Source organism: Petaurus breviceps, unplaced genomic scaffold (genome assembly GCF_028583685.1).
Source record: "Petaurus breviceps papuanus isolate PSGF00001 unplaced genomic scaffold, PetGlider_PUasm1.0 90925, whole genome shotgun sequence".
In the NCBI taxonomy this organism is placed as follows: Eukaryota; Metazoa; Chordata; class Mammalia; order Diprotodontia; family Petauridae; genus Petaurus; species Petaurus breviceps.
In genome coordinates this window covers 8,797,785-8,822,866 of record NW_027187380.1, presented here as the reverse complement: position 1 = coordinate 8,822,866, position 25,082 = coordinate 8,797,785, and the positions used below count along the sequence as shown (strand labels likewise).

At 40.7% G+C, this 25,082-nt stretch overlaps 1 long non-coding RNA gene across 1 annotated transcript in view; it reads right to left on the bottom strand.

Annotated features, from left to right (window-relative positions):
• Nucleotides 1-18,371, bottom strand: part of LOC138152253 (uncharacterized) — a 45,642-nt gene extending 27,271 nt beyond the window's left edge. The window contains exon 1 of the long non-coding RNA XR_011166069.1: nt 18,201-18,371. This is a non-coding gene — a long non-coding RNA (uncharacterized lncRNA). The remainder of the gene's footprint in view (nt 1-18,200) is intronic.
• Nucleotides 18,372-25,082: the final 6,711 nt, after the last annotated feature.

The following is a 25,082-nucleotide window of genomic DNA, read 5'->3' as shown; positions in this document are numbered from 1 at the left end:
TTAGCCTAGGGGCAGGGAAGATCTTTAAAATTTACATTCTTATTACACACTCCAAATGTCATGAAGAGTAGAATACAACTGAAAAAAAAATGACTGAACAACAAGAACAAGGTGTAATAAAACTGGAAAGGAAGGAATGGATTATGAAGGGATTTGAATGACAAAGAGAGCATTTTGTATTTGATAGACACACCTTGTTAGAAAATTTGTTAAGGGGACATTTAGCTCTACCAACTCAAGTGCTTTTTAGTAACCAATAACTGTGCTCCACAGAGCATATACTTAATAAGCATTAATGTTCATCAATATTCCATGGAGCTTTTTGAGCACAAGGTTGAAAAATCTGCTTTTATTGACTAAGAGCCCTTAATGATGACAGCAATCATCAGCTTAAATGAAAACAGTCAGTTGAAAAATGAAGCATAGACACATAGAAACAATTTACTATTTGTTGCTCTATGTTACCCTTTTCCCTTCAGCTTAGACATCCTGGAAGTGTTGTAAAATAAATAAAAATAAAAAGGTCTGGAATAAGTAAAAAGGGCTGTCACTAAACATAAATGAGAAGCAAAGAAGAAAGAGGACTTCATAAAAAACTGCAGATAAGGCTTTTGATGATCAGAACTAGGATAGGAGAAGCAACTCATGGTACATAAGCTGCAGGTACTTTAGATACATACAGGGAGACAGGAACATTTTGTACCCGCCAGGAAAAGAAAACCCCCAGCATTCTTTGCTACTGGCAGATATACAAGGTGTCCCAAAAGGCTTGATACAGTTTTAAGCCATTAAAGCATAAAACTGCATCAAGCCTCTTAGGATACTGTATGTAATAAAGGTGAGCATATGGACCAGAAGAATGGAGAGCAATAACTTTGCCTCCTTTCCTTAGCTTCAGCTCTTGTTCAATTTCATTTGTTTGTCAATCCAGAAAGGATCTTAGGAATTAGGCTCCCCAGCCTCCACAATATTCCTGTGTAGTTGTTTTGGGGGGGGGGGGGGGAAGAAGAAGAGTCCCTGAAATAAAAGGGTTTATTTGAGGAGAGGTGGCACATGATCCCTATTTTAATTTAAATAGGAATTACAAAGAATTTTCCAACTTTACATCAAATAGTCGTCCAGGAAAACAGACTTAAAATCAGCTTCAGACATAAGTAGTCTAAAGAATACACTTCATCTTACTCAGAGAAGACTCGTTTTGCTTTTTTTTTTTTTTTGCGGGGGGGTGGGGCAGGGGAGGAGAGAGGTCCTGGCTTTTCATGGTTAAGTATGGTGGTTCATAACTCCTGTGACTATGGACTAAATTGGCCTGCCCTTATCAGAAGCAGCTTCCTAGGCACTATATAACTCCCTGAAAAAGCCATTTATGATTGGCGTCTTACCTTTTCTCTCACTCTCTTCCAAATACCTTGCAGTCTGACTTCCAAGCTCACCACTATACTGATGCCGCTCTCTCCAAACGTTCCAGTGATCTCATAATTATCCCATCTAATGACCTCTTCTCAGTTATCATCCTGTGTAATCTCTCTGCAGAATTTAACACTATTGATCGCTCTTTTCCTCTTGGATATTCTGTACTCTCTAAGTTTTCATAATACTGCTCTCTCAGTTGTCTTCCAACACAGATGACCTCTCCTCAGTCTCTTTTGTTGTCTTCATCCGTGCCATGCCCACTAACTATGGCTACATTCCAGGACTCCTTCCTGAGCCCTCTTTTCTCTATATATGCTCTCTCACTTGGTGATTCCATCGTTTCCCATGGGTTTCCCTACCATCTCTATGCAGATGATTCCTCTATCTATTTATCCAACCCAAATCTCTCTCCTGATCACCAGTCAGTCCCATATTACCAACTGTTTAATTGTGTTTTTTTACATCTAGAATTCAACGTCTACAACAAAACTCATTATCTTTTCCCCAAAATGTACCTCTCTTCCAAACTTCCCTCTTACTATCAAGAACATCACTATCATTTCAGTATCATTCACAACCTCAGTATTATTTTCAACTCTTCACTCTCATTCACCCAATAATCAGTTGCCAATTTTTCTCATTTCTATCTCCACAATACCTAAAAGCAGTTAGGTAGCACCAATGAATAGAGCACTGGGTCTATAGTGTGGGAGACCTGAGACAAAATCTAGAAATCTAGTCTCAAACACTTACTGGCTTTATGGCCCTGGACACTAACTAACTTCTGATGCCTCAGTTTCTTCAACTGCATAATGGTGCTTAATAAATCCTTTCTTCTCCTTTTCTCTCTTTCCTTTCCTTCCCTTTCTTTTTTCTTTACTCCTTTTCCATCTTTCCTTCCTCCATTTCCTTCTCTTCCTTCTTTCCCTTTCTTCCTTTCCTTCATTTTCCTTCTTTCCTTTCATTTTTCCTTCTCTTCTCTTCCTTCCTTTCTTCCTTCCTTCCTCCCTTCCTTCCCTTCTGTTTCCTTTCTTCTATTGCTCCCTACCTACTTTCCTTTCATCCTTCTTTCCTTCCTTCCTTCTACCCTTGTTGAAGACTTCACTACCTCTGGCCTGGACCATTCCTTTACCTCAAACTTCTTCCCACTTCAATCCATGTATTCAATACTTTTTATTCTGAACTTAACAAACACTAAACAAAACAAGCATTTCCACATTTCCATATACATAGTAAAACAAAAAAAGAGGACTGTATATGAAACTACAAATCTCTATTACATACAGTTTTTCTTCAAATCTCTATTACATACACCTTTTCTTCTTAAAATAGATGATAAATCCAACATGAAACTTTCAAAGCTATCTTGATCATATATGATTCCTTCTGTCTTTCCTTCTGTTGCATTTTAAATGTTTCAATGACCTTATTTTCTTTCTTTCATTCTTTTTGACTATCCTCTCCCTAACCCTTCCCATTGACCTCTAAACTGAAATAAAAAAAAAACCCTTGCAACAAATATGCATCATCAAGCAAAACAAATTCCCACATGAAAATTGTGTCTTATTCTGAAAATATGTGTCTTATTCTGTAGCTTTAGTCCATCACCTGTCTGTCAGGAGATGGGTGGCATGCGTCCTCACCAAACTTCTGGAATTGTGGTTGGTCACTGCATTGAACAGAGTTCTTAAGTCTTTCAAAGTTATTTTTCTTTATAATGTTGTTACTGTATGAATTGTTCTCCTCATTCTGCTCACTTTACCCAAAATAAGTTCATTTAAATCTTCCCAGTTTGGGGGAATGGCTGAACAAGTTGTGGCATATGATTAAGATGGAATACTTCTGTGTTATAAGAAATGATGAGCTTGGGGCAGCTAGGTGGTGCAGTGAATAGAACACCAGCCCTGGAGTCAGGAGGACCTGAAGTCAAATGCAACCTCAGACATTTGACACTTACTGGCTATGTGACCTTGGGCAAGTCACTTAACCCCAATTGCCTTTCCTCCCCCCCCCCAAAAAAAAAGATGAGTTCAATGATCTTAGAAAAACATGAAAAGACTTTCATGAAATAATGAAGAGCAAAATGAGCAGGACCAAGGGAACATTGTATACAGTAACAGCAATATTGTTTTAAGAACAACTTTGAATGAATGAATTATTTTGAGTGTTACAAATACCCAAATTAACTGTAAAGGACACATGAAGAAAGATGCTTTCTGCATCCAGAAAAAGAATTGATAAATAGAAGTGTATATAGAATAAATTTGCACATATATCCCATTTGTGTTTATGGTAGGGAGAGGGGGTAGGGAAGAACTTTTATACATTAAAAGCAATAAAATAAGACCAATTAATTAAAAGGAAACAATATATTATGTAATATGATTTCTAATTAGAGAAAATATTAGGGAATTTCCAAGTCTGGAGGGGGAGACTGAACAGGTGAAATTCGGTGAATTCAGAAAAAGAGGTGTCCTACTCCCCCAAGTGTCTGTAAAAAATTAAAGGAACATGCAAACAATAACTGTACCAGTATGGGGCCAGTTTTTAGATAAAACATATGGGTTGCTTAAGATGTACAATTGTGAGAAAACTCCTTGCATCAATCTTTAGATCTAACTGAGTTTCTGGTCAGCATAACCTAGGCCCTTGGTTAAGGGTCTCTAAGTAGCAGGGAGAGGTGGTCCAGTTTCCTAGCCAGCAGGGCTAGATTCAAACAATGCATCAAAGTTTCCACTCAATTCCCACAACTGAATAAAGTTTTCTCACAGGATAGAATTTGGACTAGACCCTTAATAGAATAGAAAGGAACTGAGTTAGCTCCAGAATTGAGTCACAAGATGGAGTCAATGAAGTTCACTCAGTTCCCACAATTAACGACTTGCTGTTCTAATCCCCTCAATTCCCTCACATACTAGCCCTGTATCTTGAAATTCAGCCCACTCAGAATACTTGCCAGAACCCCTATCACTAAGAGTATCCTGTTTTTAGATTAATGGCTTTGGATTTCCAGTTGCACACACCTCTCTCATAGCAGGCAGAATTATCAGTGAACCAGGAAATATGATATTCCTCAAGAACCAGGTCCTCATAGGTACAGCATTAGGGGACCAATAGAGGAGGCAAAAGACTGAGTCTAGGGCTGAAGGTCTCTGTTTTAGGCAAAGTCACAACCTTTTCATAGGAGTAGTAATATTCAAGGGGCCTGGGGGAATAAAATCCTGAATATACCATTTCCATTTGTTGATTGAAGATTCCTGTGCCCTATACATCTTGTTAGAGAGACCATCTTGGATCACCCAACTCATAATGGGCAACTCTGGACAAAGGATGATGGTATAATCTTGCATCATCTGCTCAGTAGCAACTAGGACCCAGTAATAGGCAAGCAATTGATTTTCAGAATTGGCATAATGAGTAGCCATTTTGAGGAACTTAACGATCCAGAAGGCTAATGGTCATTTAGACTAGTCATCCCTTGGTCTCTACAAAAGGTTCTATTCATCCCTTAAGGATATACTCTATAGCTTCATAAAGATCCAGGGAAAAAGGATTATTGGTTGACCCATTTTAGGTGTTTCAAATCTAAAGCCTGTTCAAGGCACTGCTTGGAAGTTTTGTATCTGTAAGAAACTCAGGGGGGACCATCTGAATACCCATATGAGGAATATGGGCTCTCCAGAACTAGAGTTAAATAAGCATCTGAGCCTTTTTAAGACTATGGAGGAACAAATGTCAATAACTTACTCCAGACTATATATGGAATCACTGAGGCTTTCCCATTTAGTGTATTCCCTAAAACTTTGAGTAGGTTGTACCCTGAAGTTTCTTAGGGTTTATCTTCTGCCCCTTGTCCCTTATATGGAACCACCATAGTTTTGACTGGCCTAGTAGACATTACATCATTAATACAATGATGAACATCAATGTCTTAAATAAATAAGGTCTCTTTCAGATCTTTCCCCACGGTTATATGAAGGAGAATTCAAATACCCTAAAGGATAGACAATGAAAGTAATACTGAAATCCTTCCCAGGGGAAAGTAAATTGCTCCTAATTAGTTTCAGCCATGAGAATAGAGAAAAGGGCACTGACAAGATCAGTAACACCACACTCTGCATCCAAGGCCTAGGTTGCCTTGTCCACCACGTTAACAAGGTTAGGAATGTCCACAGATTGGCATAATGACTTTATTCAGTTGCCTGCAATCCACTATCAGCTGTTGGGTACCATCTGCTTTCTTCACCAGCCATACCAGGTCATTATAATGGCAATTTGTAAAGTGAAGTACTACTGCCTCCTTTCTATCACTCAGGAGGAAATATCTTTCATTCCATTCCCTAGAACCTGATATTGTTTAGTATTAACTACAGGGGATGTTTCAGGCAATGCCAAGGATTTCTGTTTGGCCCTATTAATAATAACCAGTAGAGAAATTCCATAAGCACTTCTATAGACCCTGACTCCTAAGAACTCAAAAAATACATTCCCACAATATGCCCACCCTGATTAGCCACAACTATCACTGAGACAGGGGTCTTCCACCCACCTCTACCTCAATATATCCCTTCTCTCAATAGTATTCCTCCTCAAATCCTGATTGAACCTGGGATACTTTCATGGGCCTGTTGAGGGTCTTCTGATGTGATTGTAACCTGGTGTCCAGTATCTCCCTAGACCCTTATGTATTTGGCAGCCTCTTCTTTGCAAGCCATATGCTTATTTGACCATATGGCATCTAGTCCCTCTATGGTCTGATGGTTAGAATAACATAAGTCTCTAGGAAACCTTAGCCCTTGATCTAAGGGCCTGAAAGTCCATCAAATCTGGATATAAAGACCTGGATGGTTTAGACAGGGGGTGGGGAACCTGCAACCTCAAGGCCACATGTGGCCCTCTAGGTCCTCAAGTGTAACCCTTTGACTGAATCCAAATTTCACAGAACAAATCCCCTTAATAAAAGGATTTGTTTTGTAAAACTTGGACTCAGTCAAAAGGCTATACCCGAGGACCTAGAAGGCCACATGTGGCCTCAAGGACACAGGTTCCCCACCCCTGGTTTAGAACAACCAATAAGGGTGGAGGATTTCTGGGGTGACACAAGTTTAGATAGGGCAAAAGAACCCTTGCAGTCTCAATCCTATATACTATCATACCATTTTTCTAACACCCCTATTGGCTAGTTATCAATCATTTTCTTTTCAATCCCATGTTTTAAGAACCACACTTGCAACTCTTTATGAGAGAGGATATCATTACCCTCCACTCACTACAGCAGGTATAGTGCCTCTTCCCATAATCCCCAAAGGGACAATTTATGTGGGCAGTTATATTTTCCCAGGGTTTCCCAATTTCTCACTGAATTTTTCACTAATTGGTCTGTATGGTAATATGCGAGGAACCATACAGAGGGAATTCATCTTTATGGGCCAAGTACACAGAACTGCCCCTCTTAGCCAAGAACAAGTCAACTGACAACCACCATCTAGGCTTTCTAAATACTTAAAATGACTTTGAAAAAGTAAATCTATGAATTCTCCAAACTGATAGGAGACAGTGACTCCATCATATGACACTCTCCGTAAGTATTATTCTAATGCCTTCTTAGGTTATTCTTTAAACTTCTACAACTTCCCAAGTGCCTTATCTAGCTCATTTTACAGATGGGGAAACTGCAGCAAACAGGATTGAGTGACTTGCCCAGGATCACGCAGAAGGAAGAAAGTTCTTCCATCGTCTAACCCATAGTCTGTGGGGATTGCAATAGGAAAAGCTCAAGGCTCTCTTCCCAACAATAATAGGCCCCCCCTCATTTCCACGTCCTGGCTTCCCTAGCTTTCTTCAAGTCCTGGCTAAGGTCCTGCATTCTATTCTGCAAGTGGCCTTTCTCAATTTTTCTTAATGCTAGTGCTTCCCCCTGAGATTATCTCCAGTTTATCCTGTATCTTTTTTACATCGTTGTTTTTGCACTGTCTCCCCCATTGGATTGTGAGTTCTTTGGGGCCTGAGACTGTCTTGTGCCTTTCTTTGTATCACCAAGTGCTTAGTACCTGGTATATAGCAGGTGTTTAGTAAAAAAATGCTTATTGACTGGTTACAATGGCAAAAATTTGTTACAATTCAGTATCAGTGATGATTTGAATAACACCACTTAAATACTACATAAATTTCTTATTTCATATTTTGAATATGTTCCAAATGCTAATTCTTATAAACTGCAATGTTTTCTAGAGACACTATTGTATTTTTATGTTCTTATTTAGGTGTTCTCAAAGGTAGCACTGCCTAATCATTTTTATAAACTGGTAGAATAAATTAAGAATGAAATAAACTCCTAATAAATGGCTATAGAATTACCATCTTCCCGTGTGAGAATGATCAAGCATCAAAGCATAACTTTGGTAGAAAGGCGAATCAAATTATTTAAACTGAAATGCAACCTGAATTGTCTGAATTGTCACTTCTCCATTCCTACCAGTGTTGGCACAGTTCTTGGAGGATGACCTAGACAAGGGGTGGGGAACCTACAGCTTGGAGGCCACATGTGGCCTTCTAGGTCTTTTCACTGAGTCCAAGTTGTTTTGGTTTTTTTTTTTTTTTGGTCTTTTTGGAGGGGAGAAGGCAGGGCAATTGTGGTTAAGTGACTTGGCCAAGGTCACACAGCTAGTAAGTGTTAAGTGCCTGAGGCCACTGAGTCCAAGTTTTAAAGAACAAATCAAATTTGGATTCAGATTCTAGAACACATCAGATAAAACTTGGACTCAGTCAAAAGGCTGTACCCAAGGACCTAGAAGACCACATGTGACCTCAAGGATGTGGGTTCCCCACCCCTGACCTAGACCAATATAGTATACCATGTGATGTCATAGGAGTACACAAGGGTCTCATCAAGAACCACCTCCCAGGGTCCAATAGGTCTAACATAATGGAGTTAATTAACCTCACAAAGACCTTGCCCCAGCCAGATAGCATAATCCAGGATTCAAATAAACTTTTTGTTCAGTCATTTCAGTCATGTCTGACTCTTCATGGCCCCATTTGGGGTTTTCTTGGCACAGATACTGGAGTGATCTGCCATTTCCTTCTCCAACTCATTTTACAGGTGAGGAAACTGAGGCAAACAGGGTGAAGTGACTTGCCCAGGGTCACACAGCTAGAAAGTGTCTGAAGTCAGATTTGAACTCAGGAAGATGTTTCCCTGATTCCAAGCCCAGTGCTCTATCCACTGTAGCAGCAAGGGGCCCTCAAACATCCTCCACTGGACTCCAAATCTAGTTTTCTTTCCACTCTACCCTAGAGAAGCAGTATAATAAGATGAAGAGTGTTCTGTTCATGAAGTGAAGAGAACTGCATTAAAATCGTAGCCTGGGCACTTGATAACTACGTCTTTGGGCAAGTCACTTAATCTGAGCTTCAATTTCCAGAGATATACAAAGGTGATAACAATAAATGAGGTAGTTAAGAGAGCACTGTTTCTGGAGTCAGGGGACCTGGGTTTGCATCCTACCTCTGACAGTCACTATATGGCTGACACTGGACAAGTCACAACTGCCCTAAATCCTGGTTGCCATCAATAGAATGAAGAGGTTGGCCTAGATGACCTCTGTGTTCCTTTTTAACTCTCAGCCTATGATTCTGTGATAACATAGAGTTGTTGTGGGGAGGGGGGCAGGAGAGAGAGACAGAGACAGAGAGAGATAGAGAGACAGAGAGAAAATTTCATTTGATCTTCACAATAACTATGAGATCAGATAGAGAGATTTCCATATCTATATGTTGTTGTTCAGTTGTGTCCAGCTCTTCATGAGTCCCTGAACACTAATACTGTCCATGGTGTTTTCTTGGCAAAGATTTTGGAGTAGTTTGTCATTTTATTCTCCAATGGGTTAAGACAAACAGAGGTTGAGTGACTTACTCAGGGTCACACAAAGCTTTTAAGTGTCTGAGGTCAGATTTGAACTCTGTTCTTCCTGACTCCAGGCCGAATGCTCTATCCACTGAGCCACCTAGCTGCCTTCTATGTAGCTATATCTTTTTAAATACCATGATTTCCCTAGATATAGATAATTAGATATACCTGTATGGGTATCTATCTGTCTGTCTGTCTATCCACACTTCCAGGATCAGATTAATGACAGAATTATGGGGCTATTATAATGGTAATATATCTCCCTTGACATTGCTGAATATGCCTCTACATTTTTGCCAAATTTGTGGTTGAATCAGAGCTGCAAGAAATTGTCTGGAGCAGCTAAGTGGCACAGTGGATAGAGTGCCATGTCTCAAATCAGGAAAACTCTTCCTCATGAGTTCAAATCAAACACTTATTAGTTGTATGACCCTGGGCAAGTCACTTAACTCTATTTGCCTCAGTTTCCTAATTTATAAAATGAGCTGGAGAAGGAAATGGCAAACCACTCCAGCATCTCTGTCAAGAAAATCCCAAATGAGTCAGACAGAACTGAACAACAACACCTAGAGCACACTGCCCAAAACGTGCCCTCTAGTCATGACCACTGGATGCCCCGTGCAGAGAATTCTGAGATAATATGGAGACCTTTGCTTGCTTAGTGGGATGGAGAACAGAATGCCAGGGGAGAAAGTGGACCCTTTACTATCTTTCTATTTTAACTAATTCTTGGTAACTAAGTGTTATGCTGATTTTGTTGAAGGGTCTTTAAGTTCTTTGCAAACCATATAAATTTGGCACCCTGGACCAAAGCACCAATCACCCTGCTCCAATTAGCGTTTGGGGCTGGATGCTGGACATTCTTGTCTTTGTCACTGCTTCCAGCAGCATATCGAGCAAAATGTGACTTTTCTTGTATCCCAAGCAAAGTACAGAAAATGCAAAACTAGCCAATGGATGCTGAGTATACCTGAGAAGAAAAAAGAACCAGGTCTAAGGGGTTAAAGGTACCCTAAACATTCAAGCCTTCAGGAGTTTTGTCTGGAGGGTACAATTGAAATAAATGCTGTCAGCCATCTCAGTTATCATTGGAATGTTCTTATTCAGTGAGAATCAAGTCAATAAAACTCCCAGAAGCCTCAGAGTCTAGTAAGCCTGGGACCTGAAACATCTTGATATTAGGAAACTCTAATTATCAAGGGTTGGTTAACAGATAAGCTGCTGGATCAGGTTGACACAGGGAGCTAGAAAGGGGTGGTACTGTCAGTAAGACTAAAGACTAGAAAAGAAAGGATTTTCATCAAGGATCCCTTGTCTGTGGAGTTGGGTAGGTAAGTCTTCTGTGGCCCTGTCCTTTGAGGGAACAATTGAATAAGTAGTGTCTACCTACACACATATTTAGCACTGTCTTTTGGTAGTTCTAGGATGCCCATATAGCAGAGGCGCTCCAAATACAGTGTTTCCAAGGCTGAATGTCAAGTGTTATGTTCTTGGCTGACAGGCTTAAAGAATTACAGACCCTCCATCTCCCAATTCCATATATTTGAACTGGCTGTCCATCCCCCCCCCACCCCACCCCCCATGCCTGGAAATACTCTCCTTCATCATCTCTGCCTCCCTGGCTTTCTTCAAAACCTAACTCATATCCTACCTTCTTTTAGAATCCTTTCTTAGTTCCTCCAACTGAATGGATGTTACCTCAGACAAAGTGAGACTTGGGAAACACCTTAGTTTAAAAAGGCCAGGGTTTCCTGCATCCAGGGCCGTTGTCAGTTGTCCTGACCTATGACTTGCCACTGGACTCCGATGATTCTGGAGTTTTAGGGCAGTTGTGACTTGTCCAGTGTCAGCCATATAGTGACTGTCAGAGATAGGATGCAAACCCAGGTCCCCTGACTCCAGAAACAATGCTCTCTTAACTACCTCATGTATTATTATCACCTTTATACATCTCTGGACATTGAAGAGGCTGCTCAGCCCTGCCTCACTCTAACCCTATTCACTTGCAAGTCAAGACACGACCCTCCTGATGTCCGTGGTCCTCTTTGAGCATGAAAGACAACAATCTCAGTCCTCCCACTCTCCCATTGTCACTGCTAGTGCCTTCCTTATAAGAGAGCATTTACGCTGTATATGTCTCGTGTGTGTATAATTATTTACGTTATTATTTTTATTTTATATTATATGTGGTTTTATGTTGTTATATTTATTATAATCATGTGCCCTGTAATATGGGCTCTCAGAACTCAGAGACTGTGCTTTTGCTTTCATTCCTATCCTCAGCACTTAACACCATGCCTGACATATAGCGAGCATTTAATAAACACTCGTTGACAACAGCAACTCAGAGAATGAATAGGACAGACCTACTAAAAACTGAAAGACAGTGTGGTATGATGGAAGGAACAATGGAACTGGAATCAGAGAAATAAGGTTCAAATCACAGCTCTACTACTTACTCTTCTAAGCAATTAAGTCCCTTATTAATTTTCTTGGGTTTACATATCAGATCATTGATTTAGAGCTGGAAGAGACCTTAGTGACCATCCAGTCCAAGCCTTCCATTTAACAGATGAGAAAACTGAGGCTCAGCAAAGTTAAGTGACTTTCCCAAGGTCCCATAGGTAAGTGACAGTGGTAGGATTTGAACTCCTCTCTTCCTGACTCCAAATCCAGCCCTCCATCACTATACTTACTACACATACTCTATGACCTCACAATGCCTCTATGGGTTGGATTATACGAATTTTTAATATCCTTCATAGTTCTAAATACCATGATCCCCTGATGGATCAAGGGACATGTATTCTAAGTTAAATCTTGGCTCCTAAATGAACTCTCATATTTAATGATGGTCCTTTGCTCATGCTTCAGCTAGCAAATCCAGAAACTATTTCAGTTGACAGAGGGGCATTTAACATTTTCCCCCAAGGTCCTGGAAGAAGGGCTCAATATTGTTCATTAGAGAGCAGTTCTCTGTGAGGAAAGGGGAGGGCCCAGAAAGTTGCTTATCCCATCAGGATTGACACTGCAAAAGCCATTGCAGCTTGGACTATGGGGCACTCCTAGGGGAGGAAGTCTATTTTCTTTTCTTTTTTTATTTTATTTTATTTTTTAAAGCGATTGGGGTTAAGTAACTTGCCCAAGATTACACGGCCAGTATTTTTTGTGTGGGTGTTAAGTATCTGAGGCCGGAACCGATCCCGGGGCCTCCTGGGAAGTCTATTTTCAATACTCAAATGAACCTGTTATTTCATTAATGCAGATATCCCTCTTAACCCATTTGCATTCACCCTCCCTGCACAAATTTTGCTCATGTTTTCCCATAGACTGGCTGCAGAGTGGCCACCTGATATGGGGGAGGGGGTTTCCTCAAGTTCTCTCAACATCAGGAGGATACCAGTAGATATTCATCAATTCCAACTCACCCTTGCCATGTGACCAGCCCATCTGTGTGGAGTATACCTTTCTTTGATGAATTATTTACTCTCATTCTCCTTATTCATTCCTCTTTTGCAATGCATTGCAACCTGCTTACATCTATACAAAGGTTTATTTGCACAAAAAACATCAAAGAGGCCCTCTGTCTACTCCATGAACCATCTGGTGATTCACAGCTGGGGTGCTACTGCCCACAATCCACTTCTGGGTAAATTCATTTGCTTCCTGCAACACCTCCAGAGTCCCCAGGTGAGTGGGGAGGTGCTAGGTAGTTTGGCTCAGCTGTTACTTCAGGGAAGGATTTTGGCCCAACCCACCCAGTAGCTTCCCCAGTTGAGGCCTGCTATTGTCAGGGTGTAGCAGCAAGCACCCCAAGCGTCCTCAGGGTTTGCTGCCACCACAGGTTCTTGGATCTGCTTTGATAAAGGAAAGCAACTCAAAATGGGTTAACAAGCTTACTTTAATGACTCAGACATATATCGTTTACCTTGTTCAGGGGAAAAAGGTCAGCACCCCGAACCTCAAAGTATACAGGCAGAATTATCAAGACAGAAACAGATCAAGTGGACAGATTTCCAAACTGTCCAACCATTACATCCATAACAAATCAGCATCTGGGTTTTTCAAAGCCGGGGGACTCTCAACAATGGCTTCCCAGAATTCAGATAAAATCACAGAACACTTCTCAAAGTGAGTCCCAAAACAAAGCTACACATCAGGGCTTATATAGCCTTCTCCTGGCTCAGAGAATGTAACAACCTTATTGACCCACTGGCCAATCAAAAAATATCTACTGAAAAACAAGCCTCCCCCCCAGGCTTCTGGTGCACTTTAGCCTAGGGGCAGGGAAGATCTTCCAAATTTGCATTCCCATTACACAGGGTTAGCCGCCTTCAGCAAATGTTTGTTTTTTGTTAGGGAGTGAAACAAAACTGTGTGTACTCATCTTTAAGAGAGGGTAACTTGGAGGGGGTGGCATATGCTAGGGATTAGCAGGTGATTAACAGGTGGGGGATAGTCAATAAACCTGGGTGTAGTTTGATTATAACGCCCCCTCTCTAGTCCAAAAATTACATCCAGTAACCCACTAAACAATATTGGGCCTAGTTTGGCTGCCCAGGGGTCCAAAACAAGGAAGGAAAGGAGGATGGATGCTGCACAGAGGGAGGTCAGGAAAACAACACAGAAGGAAGGGATGGGGGGAGGGGTGGACTAATGATGATTCACTTCATGGAAAAACAATCTGCCTAAGGCAGTGTCATAATATGACTGTAACTGTGCTAGCCTAGTCCTACCTCACTCAGATGAAAGGCAAAACAGCTGTGTGCCCTGACAGAAGCACTAATTTACTCAATAGCTAGGAAATTTATCGAGTTCACAACATTTAGAATTGCAAGGGGCCTTAAGACATAATCTGGTCCAACCTCCTCATTTCACCATGGAAGAAACCAGTCTATGAACAAGCATTTATTTTCTTGTTGTTGAGTCATTTGAGTAATGGCCTGTCCTACTCTTTGTGACCTCATTTGCGGTTTTCTTGCCAAATATAATGGAGTGGTTTGCCATTTCCTTCTCCAGCTCACTTTACAGATGAGGAAACTGAGGCAATCAGGGTTATGTGACTTGTCCAGGGTCATATAGCTAGTAAGTGTCTGAGGCCAAATTTGAACTCAGGAAGATGAGTCTTCTTAATTCCAGGCCCAGCACTCTATCCATTGTGGAACCTAGCTGCCCAAGTATTTATTACTATCTAGTGTGACAGGCACTGGGCTAGATGCTGAGAAGAAAAATACCAAACAGAGCCAGAGAGGCAAGTGGTTTGCCTGAGGTCACCCATGTCGTAAGTAGCAGTGACTCTAAATCCAGTGATCTTTCCACACACCATCTTGCCTCCTTACTTAAAAAGTGGTACAGGATGAAAATAAAAATGTCAGCTGTTAAGAGATCCCTGCGGCCAAAACGAAGAAGTCAGGCAGGATAAAAACACGTTCATCTTCTCTCAGAAAACAGGGCCACCCATAACATAAATCACCAAGGAGAGGAAGAGTTACTATAGTCATAGAGATAGGATGACTAGCCTGCAGACATTAGCCCTTTGAACCAGAGTTTTCTTCCTCTCACAGAAGCCAGTAAAGGCAGATGATAAGAACCAGTGACAGAGACTCTTGGGTGCTGCCATTATGATCTGGCCATCTGTCCCAACCTACTAAAGCACTGGAGACTTCAGTTGTGAGAAAATTGTAGAATTCTCCACCATCAGAAACCTGTTCTTTAATAGCCTATTTATGAATTTATATACTTTCTTTTGATCTGAGAGCCTAGTCCTTATGAACATGAATAGTGTGTATGCAATTCCCAATGTAGACTTTAGAGCATGCACAGGACTGTGTGGCAAAAAAAAGGATCTATCGAGTCAGAACCATGTGTTCATTCAAAGGACACTAACTGATCATGTCACGCTCTTTCCTGGTGGTGCCAGAGGCAAGGACTGCTGTTAAGTCTCTAGGTGGAGAGAAAGGTGGCAACAGCACTAGCAGTCTATTCTGCCCATCCAGGATCACATATGGCTTTAAATAAATTCACAGTACCTCTATTCTTTGCCTATTTGCATTTGTAGTACCTACCTCCCGGGGCTGTTTTGAAGATAAAATGAAATAATATTTGTAAAGTACTTTGCAAACTTTAAAACATATATAGATGTTAGCTATTTCCTTTTCTGTTCTTTGGAGAAAGAGTTTTGGAGATTGCTATATCCATCAGAAAAATAACCTACCAGAAGTCCGAGTAGAGTCCAAGTAGAAGTCCAAGACAGAGTCCATAATCAGAGTTTTATGGCAGCCATGTTTGGTATGCCAGTTTAGTCCAAAGAAATAGCCTGCTTGACCCAGAACAACACTGAACCAACCTGGTAACTGAGAGATGCCATGCTGCCACCACCACCACCACCAACAACAACAACAGAGAGATGCCAGACCTTGTAACAAAGATACAACTTGTTCAGTCACTATGTCACCTTCTGAAGTGAACTTGCCAGTGGGGGGTGGGGAGGTGCTAGTGGTGAAAGCTCTTTCATAATCACTTTAAGTTTGAACCCACTTTGCCCAGGGACTGAGTTGGCATAGGGGAAAAGCATACCCATGTTTTTGGGGGGATGTTGTTATGCTTATTTTCTTGCTATATCTTCTCAATAAATATGAGATGGGGAAAACTGAAGCAAGCAGGGTTAAGTGACTTGTCCAGGGTAACACAGCTAATAAGCATCTGAGGCCAGATTTTAACTCAGGAAGAAGAGTCTCCCTTACTTCAGGCTTGGCACTTTAGCCACTGTGCTACCTAGCTTCCGAAGATAAATGATAAATGGATAAATGATACTAAGGTAGTAATCACTGGGTCAATCATTGATACAGTAGAGCTACTATAACTGGTAATTAATATTAGGGAAAACACCTCTGAATAAGAACTCGAGGTGATAGCCTTTAGAAACATCCTACTGTTCCTTGGGGGTACTCCTAGAAGCCTGACGGAGAGATGTAGCTACTTAGACTTCTGGGGACCTGACTCCTCATTGAGTAAGAGTAGGAGTTGGGGTAGGACCCCCAGAACTTACAGAGCTACAGGAGTGCCCCAGAGAAAATACGTACTGCTTGTGTTTTCTTTGGAGAGTAAAGACCCGTGGGAAAGGGTTCTGCTAAGTATGTGTTTACCTGTAAATTGCAAAAAAGAACCAGGAAACTAGCTTGAGTTAGATTGTTAACTAACAAGGGGAAATAATAAGGTGACGAAAATTGATTCTACACTAAGCTAATGAATCTTGTGTCTGAGAATGTGTTTCTAAGGCTCCCCTTGTTTCTATTCTCAAGGAACAACGCCTGGGAAAGAAAGCAGTACCATCCCCAGTTGCTTTAAAACCGGTTTAGACAAATTCATAGGTGATAGAGTCATGACAGCAGATTAAAGGAATCCAGATTGTTTACAGATACACCTCCAACCTTTTGAGGCTCACAACAGAAGGACAATAATGATACCTTCCCTTGGTATGGACAGTATTATGATCATAAATTCAGAGATAGAATAGAGTAGGAAACTGGAGGCAAAGGGGGCAAACTATTCTACCTCTTTCCTCCAAACACATACATCAATCACAAGTTACAGCGAATCTTACACATCCTTATGGAAATTAAACACTATTACAAAAAGCTCTCAAGAACTGTCCAGAGGTTTTTGTATTTTTTTTTAATATCAACTATACAGCAAAGTGGCATGCTGGATAGACTGCTAGACTTGGATTCAGGGAGAACTGAATTCAAATCCTCCTTTGGACACTTATTAACTGTTTGACACTAGGCCAATCCTTTTTGAGCCTGTTTGCTTATCTGTAAAATGGGGATAATAAGAGCATCTACTTCATAGGGTCATTGTGAGGATTAAATGGGATAATATATGAAAAGCACTTTGGTTTTTGTTTATTTTGTTTTGTTTTGTTTTTGGAGGGGGAAGTCAGGGTAGTTGGGGTTAAGTGACTTGCCCAAGGTCACACAGCTAGTAAGTGTTAAGTGTATGAGGTCAAATCTGAACTCAGGTCCTCCTCACTCCAGGGTCAGTGCTCTATTCACTGCGCCACTGAAAAGCATGTTGGAAACCATAAAGAGCATATAAATACTAGTAATCATCATCATCATTATCATTATGATTATTCCTTTTTAGGGGTATAGCAACTTGACAATGAAGGTTTACATGGTCTCCTACAACAAATTAAAAAACAAAACAAAACAACTAAACCTTCTTAGACTCCTTACATATGGGAATTTAAACAAGGAGGATTTAAATTTAAACAAGAAAGGATCAGAAAAGCAACAACTGCTTATAACCACATGGAAGACAGATGGATTTTGTGGTCTGACCACCAGAGGAAAGTGGCACCAACACCACTTTTCTTGTTTTTACTCCCAAGAAGTGTAATATTTTGAGTTGGTAGATGGCTTGTATGGCTTAACTACCAGCCACTCTCACTCCCTGCCCTCTTTATCACATGAAACCAATCAGAAATCATAGAGAACATCACAAAGAGGAGCACTGCCCTTTGCCCACCTATCCCATCACACACTAATTATTTTATCCTGAAGAGACAAAGTAGATGGAATGGAAAGCACGATTCTAATGGCAAATACTTCCTTCCTGGCTGCATTTCCTAGCAACCATAGCATAGAAACTGGTTGCTAAGCAACTGGGAGATTGCAGACTCCAGGACTGGCCAAGCTGGTTTTCGGAAATGAGCCATAAAAGGAATTCCCCAGTGAGATAGTATCCCATTCCGTTGCCTGGTTGCCATAGTCACCATACATAAGTGATGGGGTCCTGGGTTAGAGGGCCTATTTAAAAAAGAATATGTTTCTTCTGTTCAGGACTCTCATGATATGAAAAAAATACTAGAACTTACTTTACCCTTGCTCTTCTGGTAAACATCTTCCAGCATCTTCCATGCATGTCTTCTCCCAAAAGGCGACTGGATCTCAGTTGCAAAGAAATTCCACCCAATTTCAGCCCAGCTTTTATTTAATATGTTCCAGCCTTTGCTAGAGTTGGAAGGGAGTCTGCAATCTGGAAAGCAACATTTTAAGCAAGAAAAGATGCTGCTGGTTGGCAGACAGTCATTCTGTCTGTCAGCCAGGCCCTTTGGGGGCATTTGCACAGGCTCACAATGCTGGGATCAGTTACAAGGGCAACTTTCTATGTTCACGGGTTCTATTTGAATTTTGCAGAACAAGGAAGAATAGCAAAGAAAATGACAGTATCATCTATGACTCTAAAATGAAATTGGCACATCAAGCAGAATAAGGCATACAATAAGCAACTGTAATCCTGTCGGAAAATCTGAAACAGGCTGCAGTTAACAGGAGTAAAATGTAAGGCAAATAGATGAGGAGCTTAACAGACAACTCCAGGCAGGCTCATTGGAAAAGGGCTCCTTCACTATGCCTCAATATTTGAAATAGTTTCATAGGATTAAGAGCTGTAATCATGATTTTGGAGCATAGGGCAAGCTTCACAAAATGCATCTGGGACAAGCAGGAGGAAAGGTTTCCTTGACTCAGATTTTAAAGAAAAATCCATTGGAGTTGGGGGAGAGACCCTGGCACACTGACTTATAAGAAGAAGACAGAAAACCTAGGACATCATCAGGAGATTATTGTTGGGGAGGCTACCATGGAGGTTGGGGAGAGTAGTACAGTGTACCAGAAGAGAAGTCACCTAGGTCATGACTGCCAAAGGGAGGACGTTTCCATCTGGCAATTTCCTATTTTAACTAATTATTCTTGCTAATTAAATGACCTCAATTGTTTATAGTTACTAAAGCAGAGTAAGTACTGTCAGTGCCTGCTAAAATTTTGTGACATAAAGCAAAACCTTCTTTGTCCATCCTAGTTATTTTTATGCCTGCCCAGAAGGGACAAAGAAATAATCTCATAGAGGTCCCTAATTTTATTGATTGAGGTGGTGGTTAACCACACAGTGGTTGACTCATTCGAGGTTACTCAGGTATGAGAGACCTGATTTTTTAACTTCAAATATAATTTTGTTACCATTATACCCCATTGTTTATATTCCTAAACAGTTATTTGTAAAGCAAAATAAATTTTATTTCCTCTGTTGATATATATTAAGTTCATTAGACATGTGTTCTTACAGAAAAAAAAAATCAGCCACAAAACAAACTGACTGGATCTCAGGTCAGATTCCTTCCTTCTGTATCTTAAGTCCATGCTTGATTCACCTACCTACTTGCTCTAACACCTGTTCCCCTCCCACGTAGAATAAATGGGTCAGAACCATTGAGCTAAGGATCAGATAGAGTCAGATAGAGATAAACTCTCACACAATATTTTAGCTACAGGATTTCCTCCTTAGCCATAGCCCTTAAAATGCACAAGAGACAGAGAAACAGACAGAGAAAACTGTGAGGCAGACATGCCTTTCCTTTCCAGGGACAAGAGCCTATATCTTACCTAGACTTTTCTAAAAACATAAAAACATAGGAAATATACATTTAGGCAGGTTTCTAAGCCCAGAGCCATGTGTTCCTTTTGAAAACTCTCAGGCCACCCTGTCCATTCAGAGTAAAATTCTACCGAAGTGAGTTTAAGGTAGCGTAGAACAAATGTACTCCCTGCTTTATAAAATCCACAATGGTGAATTTCTACACATTTTGGGTGATTATTTAATGAATGACCCATGCAAAGTTCTAAGGAGGGATGCATGGGTCCAGAGCAAATTGCATTCTTGTGAAACTTCCCACCTAATGTTTTTATACATATAAAAATACAGTTAAAATGAATATCAAGGGCTCCAAAGAAATGAGAGCACAAACACTAGAAATGTTGTGGGGGAAAGTGTGAAAAGTTAAGAAGCTGCCAAAGAGGAGGGGTTGTCACTAAAGGGTAATGTATAGTCTGAGTAAGTTAAAATGGGGCTGAGACAGAAGGGAGGAAGGGGAATAAAGGGGTCAAAAATGATGGAGGGGGAAAAAGAAAAGGAAAGTAACCAAGAATGCTAAGGACATATAAGGATCGAGTTGGAAACAATGTAAAAGCACCAAGGAAATTGCAATGGGAATAACAAAGGGAGTAAGGCTGGGGAAAACACTGTTAAGATGTGAGGAGTGGGGGCGGCTAGGTGGCCAGTGAGTAAAGCGCCGGCCTGGAGTCAGGAGAACTCGAGTTCGATTCAGGCCTCAGACACTTAACCACCAACCTCCTCTCCCTTCCCCCCCCCCCCCCCCCCCCCCCCCCCCAAAACTATTCGCATAACCATTGCTATGGTACTTAACCCTAATTTCCCACTAAAACAAAAAAAAAAAAAAAAAAAAAAAGAAAAAGAATGTGAGGAGTGCCCACAAGTCAGAAGAACGGTGAATGTTGAAAGTTGAAGTTGAGGAGCAATGTAGGGTTATTAAGGAGTCCCTCCCTATAAGAAGGGAGGGAAGAGTTCACTTTCCTTATTACTGGGAGTGGGGAAGAGGCCAGGGATATTACAATAGGGACTAGACAAACAGTGAGCTATAGTCTGATGAGGATGATGGGGGAAGGGGTAGAAAGCAGCATGAAACTCTGGTTCTAGGTGTGTGGAAGTGAGGATGTTTTGTTGCCTCAGTCTTGCCTGAATTGCCATGGTGATGGTGCAAGAAGGAGGGTAGACGGTTTATATGCTGCTGCTAATTATACATGGATGCAAGATCAGGATCTTAGGTCTTCTTTAAAGACGTTTGCTGGCAATTTCTATTTTCTTCTCCAATTACCATGACCACTTACTACTGTGTAGCTCTGGCTATACAGTAACTGATCTACACAGAAGTTCAGGGTTCCCCAGAGAGGGAAGTGTGTGTTTGTCTTGATGTCCCTGAAGATAGCTATAGATATACTTATTAAACTGACACTTGCACAATCTAAGCCTTCTAAAAGGAGGTGGGGACAGGAATGTTCTGGGGTAGTAGGGATGATAGTAGAATTTAGAAGGGAATAAGCATTTGTATAGCTAGTGCCTATTTTTTTCAGGCACTGGTGGTAAGTTCTTTACAAATATTATCTCATCTGATCTTTTACAACCCTGTGAGATAGGGACTATTATTATCCTCATTTTACAGTTGAGGACACTGAGGCAAACAGCAGGGGTTTTTTTTTTTCCCTGGGGTCACACAGCTAGTAAATGTCTGAGGTCAGATCTGAACTCAGGTCTTCCTGTCTCCAGACCTGGAGCTCTATTCACTGTACCATCTAGCTGTCTCAATTACATTATAATTCCTGGAATTATATACTAGGGTAAAATACACTGTCTCTTAAAGGCTCCTTTCCTAAGGAACAGATAATTATGAAAAAGGCAGAAAAATATTTTTGTGTAAAGGAATAGATGTTGTTGCTGTTGTGAATGAAAATTTTGACATCCGATATATGTAGAAAAAGAAACTTTTTGAAAAATATTAATTAATACATACATGAAGAAACAACTTTCAGATGGCATTTGGGCAGGTTAGAGAAAAAATTATCTGTAGTGTAGAACTGAGGACTTGGACCTTTTTGTCAACAAGGTAGAGGGATGCCTTACTTGTGAGAGAACAGTATAATGTTATAATGGAACAGACAAAAATCTTTTATTTATTTTTTTAAAAACCTAAAGAAATTTGGGTGTAAAGAGGCACCATTTAAAGGGCACCAAAGAGATGGGGGACCTTTTTAGAGTCTTCAGAACTAAAAGCATGATCAGTGTCTCACTTTATATACATGGTTTATGATGAGAGAGAGCAAAATTTAAAAAAAATGTAAAATCATATGAACATCTGGAGACTTAAGAATGATATTAAAAGAACTATTAATTCGAAATGAGAAATTTCAGGGAGTTGTGACTTTTGAAGCAAAAGGTGAGTCTCTGAGAGTCGGTAAAGCTATTGAACCTAACAAGAATGGACAGCATTGGAAGCAGCAAGACAGGAAGAGGGGTTTAGAAAGAGAAAAGAGTAGGGAGGGTGCTAGGCTACTGGAAGGGTGCTAGGCTGAAAGTATGCTCACTTTTGAATCATGGTGGTTCTAAGCGAGGGGTGGGGAACCTGCAGCCTCCAGGACATATGTGGCCTTCTAGATCCTTGTGTGAGGTCTTTTGATTGAGTCCAAGTTTTACAGAACAAAAGGGGATTTGTTCTGTGAAGTTTGGATTCATTCAAAGGGCCGCACTTGAGAACCTAGAGGGTCACAGGTGGCCTCAAGGCTGCAGATTCCCCACCCGTGTTATAAGAGTTCAGCTGAGAGAAAGTTTTGGCTGAATGATTTCTGATTGATTGCAGAGAATTAATTGATTGACCAAGAACTTCTTTGACAGCTGTCATTCTTTATTACTACCTAGAGTTGGAGAAACTTTTCATAAAGGATTGTTGCTCTCTGCTGCCATCTCTGGCTTGAGAAGGAAAAACAGAGGGGCTTTGCAGCTTTGGTATTTTGGTGAGATGATGGATAGATAGATAGTACCATGGAAACAACACATGTGAACTTGGACAGACTTTGGGAGATAGTGAAAGACAGAAGGGCCTGGTGTGCTGTGGGATCATGAAGAGTCGGACATGGCTGAACAAAAAACAACATGTTGGCGAAGGGAGTTGTGATAGTAATGGCAATTAAAGATTCCCCTGTATTGGCTTGGTTTTCAAATTGATTGTATTAAAACCCAGAGCTTGTTAATCCCACCTGTGGGATGGACTTTTTGATGTGAAAAGAAAGTCCTGACTGGGAGGAGCTGGTGACGTAGATTTGGAGAGACAAGAGAGAGGCGGAAGTTCTTTTGGAAGCAGCACCTCGTGTAGAGGGAGAGACTAAGAGATTGCTGGTGGCCGCTTTGAATTGCCCTGGACTTTTGAGACCTGCCCCCTGAGCTGCCAAGGACTGAGGAGACATGGCTGTTTTGCTGATACTTTGTCTGTCTGTTTTGATGTTATTTTGCCAGATTTGTCCACTGGTGAAAGACTGTCCTGTTGAAGAAGTCCTGGAACCTGGCATTTGGTTAAGAAGGCCTGAGACTGTCCTGCAGACAGAGAGTGAATACTGTCCACTGGTGAGGGACAGTACTGTTGTTGCAGGGGTCTGGAGACTGTCCGGCAGACAGAATGAATACTGTCCACTGGTGAAGGACAGTGCTGTTGTTGCAGGGGTCTGGGAGCCTTTCTGTTGGTTCAGAAGCCCTGAAGAAGGATTTTCTTGTTGTATGTTTACAGAAATCCTGGGAGAGGGCTTTGCTAATGTGTTCAGGGGTTCTAGGACTGTTCTACAGACAGAGGATAAATTCATGAAGGGACTGGCAATGTATCTTATGGCCTTGCTAAGCCTTGTCTCTCCAGGAACTAAGATTGCTGAGAACTTGCCTCGTGTCAAGATGAAGAAAAGACCTCCATTTGGGTATTAAGTGCTGTGTTTAAACTTGATGTAACTCTGGGGTAGATTCAATCGTGATCCAGGGGTGGGGAACTTTTGGCCTTTTTGTGTTCTATGGTTGAGCAAATGAATGTATTTTACTTATGTTTGGAAACTAATCTCCATTTGAGAAGAGGGGCTTTGTGGTAGACTTAATTAAGGTATAGCCTAGGGGTGGAGAAGTATTTGGAACAGGGACTTTGTAATTGATTGAATGATTGGAAAGTCCTGGGGTGGGGTAGTCCTTGGAGATTATTTAATCACACTTAGTAAATGCTGTATTTTGAATGATGTCATGTTTTGATCTCTGTTCTTGGTTTGTCACTAAATAAAATAGAGAGCACCTATGCTGGTATTTTGAACCTGGGAAGTTGCCTTTCTTTTGGCATTACATTACAGGAGTTTTGCTGCTATGGGCTCTGTTCTCAGCATCAAAGAAAGTAAATAATTAGCTGATCTGGTTTATATAGCCAAGAGATAATCAGTTTAATGAGCTCCATAGTTCTCTAGCTTAAAGAAAATGACTCTTCACATTAAGATCTAACTTTTATGTTTGAATAGAGAAGAGGATTCTCCAGATGAGGAGTATTGAGGATCAATAGTTAAGCAATGTTCACAGAAGTTATTTTATGTATGGCAAATGTTCCTGAGTGAACTGAATATTGAAACCTACACTCCAAAGCACATGAGTTTTCTTCCGTCATTGGTTTCCCTGTCAGGTTCCTATATTCACTGTAGCTATTGAGTACCGTGGTGGAAGGGTGTGTGATCTGGGTTATATATACACATTATCTATCTATCTATCTATCTATCTATCTATCTAATCTATCTGTGTGCATATATTGTGACATGTATTATTATGAATTATTTTATTTTATATTATTTATTCATCATTATATTATTAATTATTTATGTATTTCCTTTAATATATTATTATCTACAATATTTTTCTTTCATTTGCCTTATCAGTAAATAGTTATATTTAAGATACAAATTACTGTGAGTGACTGGTTGCAAAAAATATCATGCGACTGTATGAATTCATTGCTTTTGAGTAGGTAGTTGTATAGATATCAAACACATTGGATGAAGAATCAAGAGTAGCAAGTTATTTACTTCCTGAGAGCAGGCTGGGTAATTATATCAAACTCAGATAAAGCGTGAAGGTATCTTATACACCCAGGTGACAGATGTGAGGTACCAGGTTTGACATTGTGAGGTACCAGGTTTGACAATTTGACATTGACATTCCACTCTGCATGGGCTGCTTGGCCTGGTTTCAACTCCAAGGAATAAGATTCCTTTCCCCTCCCCAGGATAATCTCATCCCTGTGACATTAACTCAAGCTTTGACTGACCTCTCTTAGCCTCCT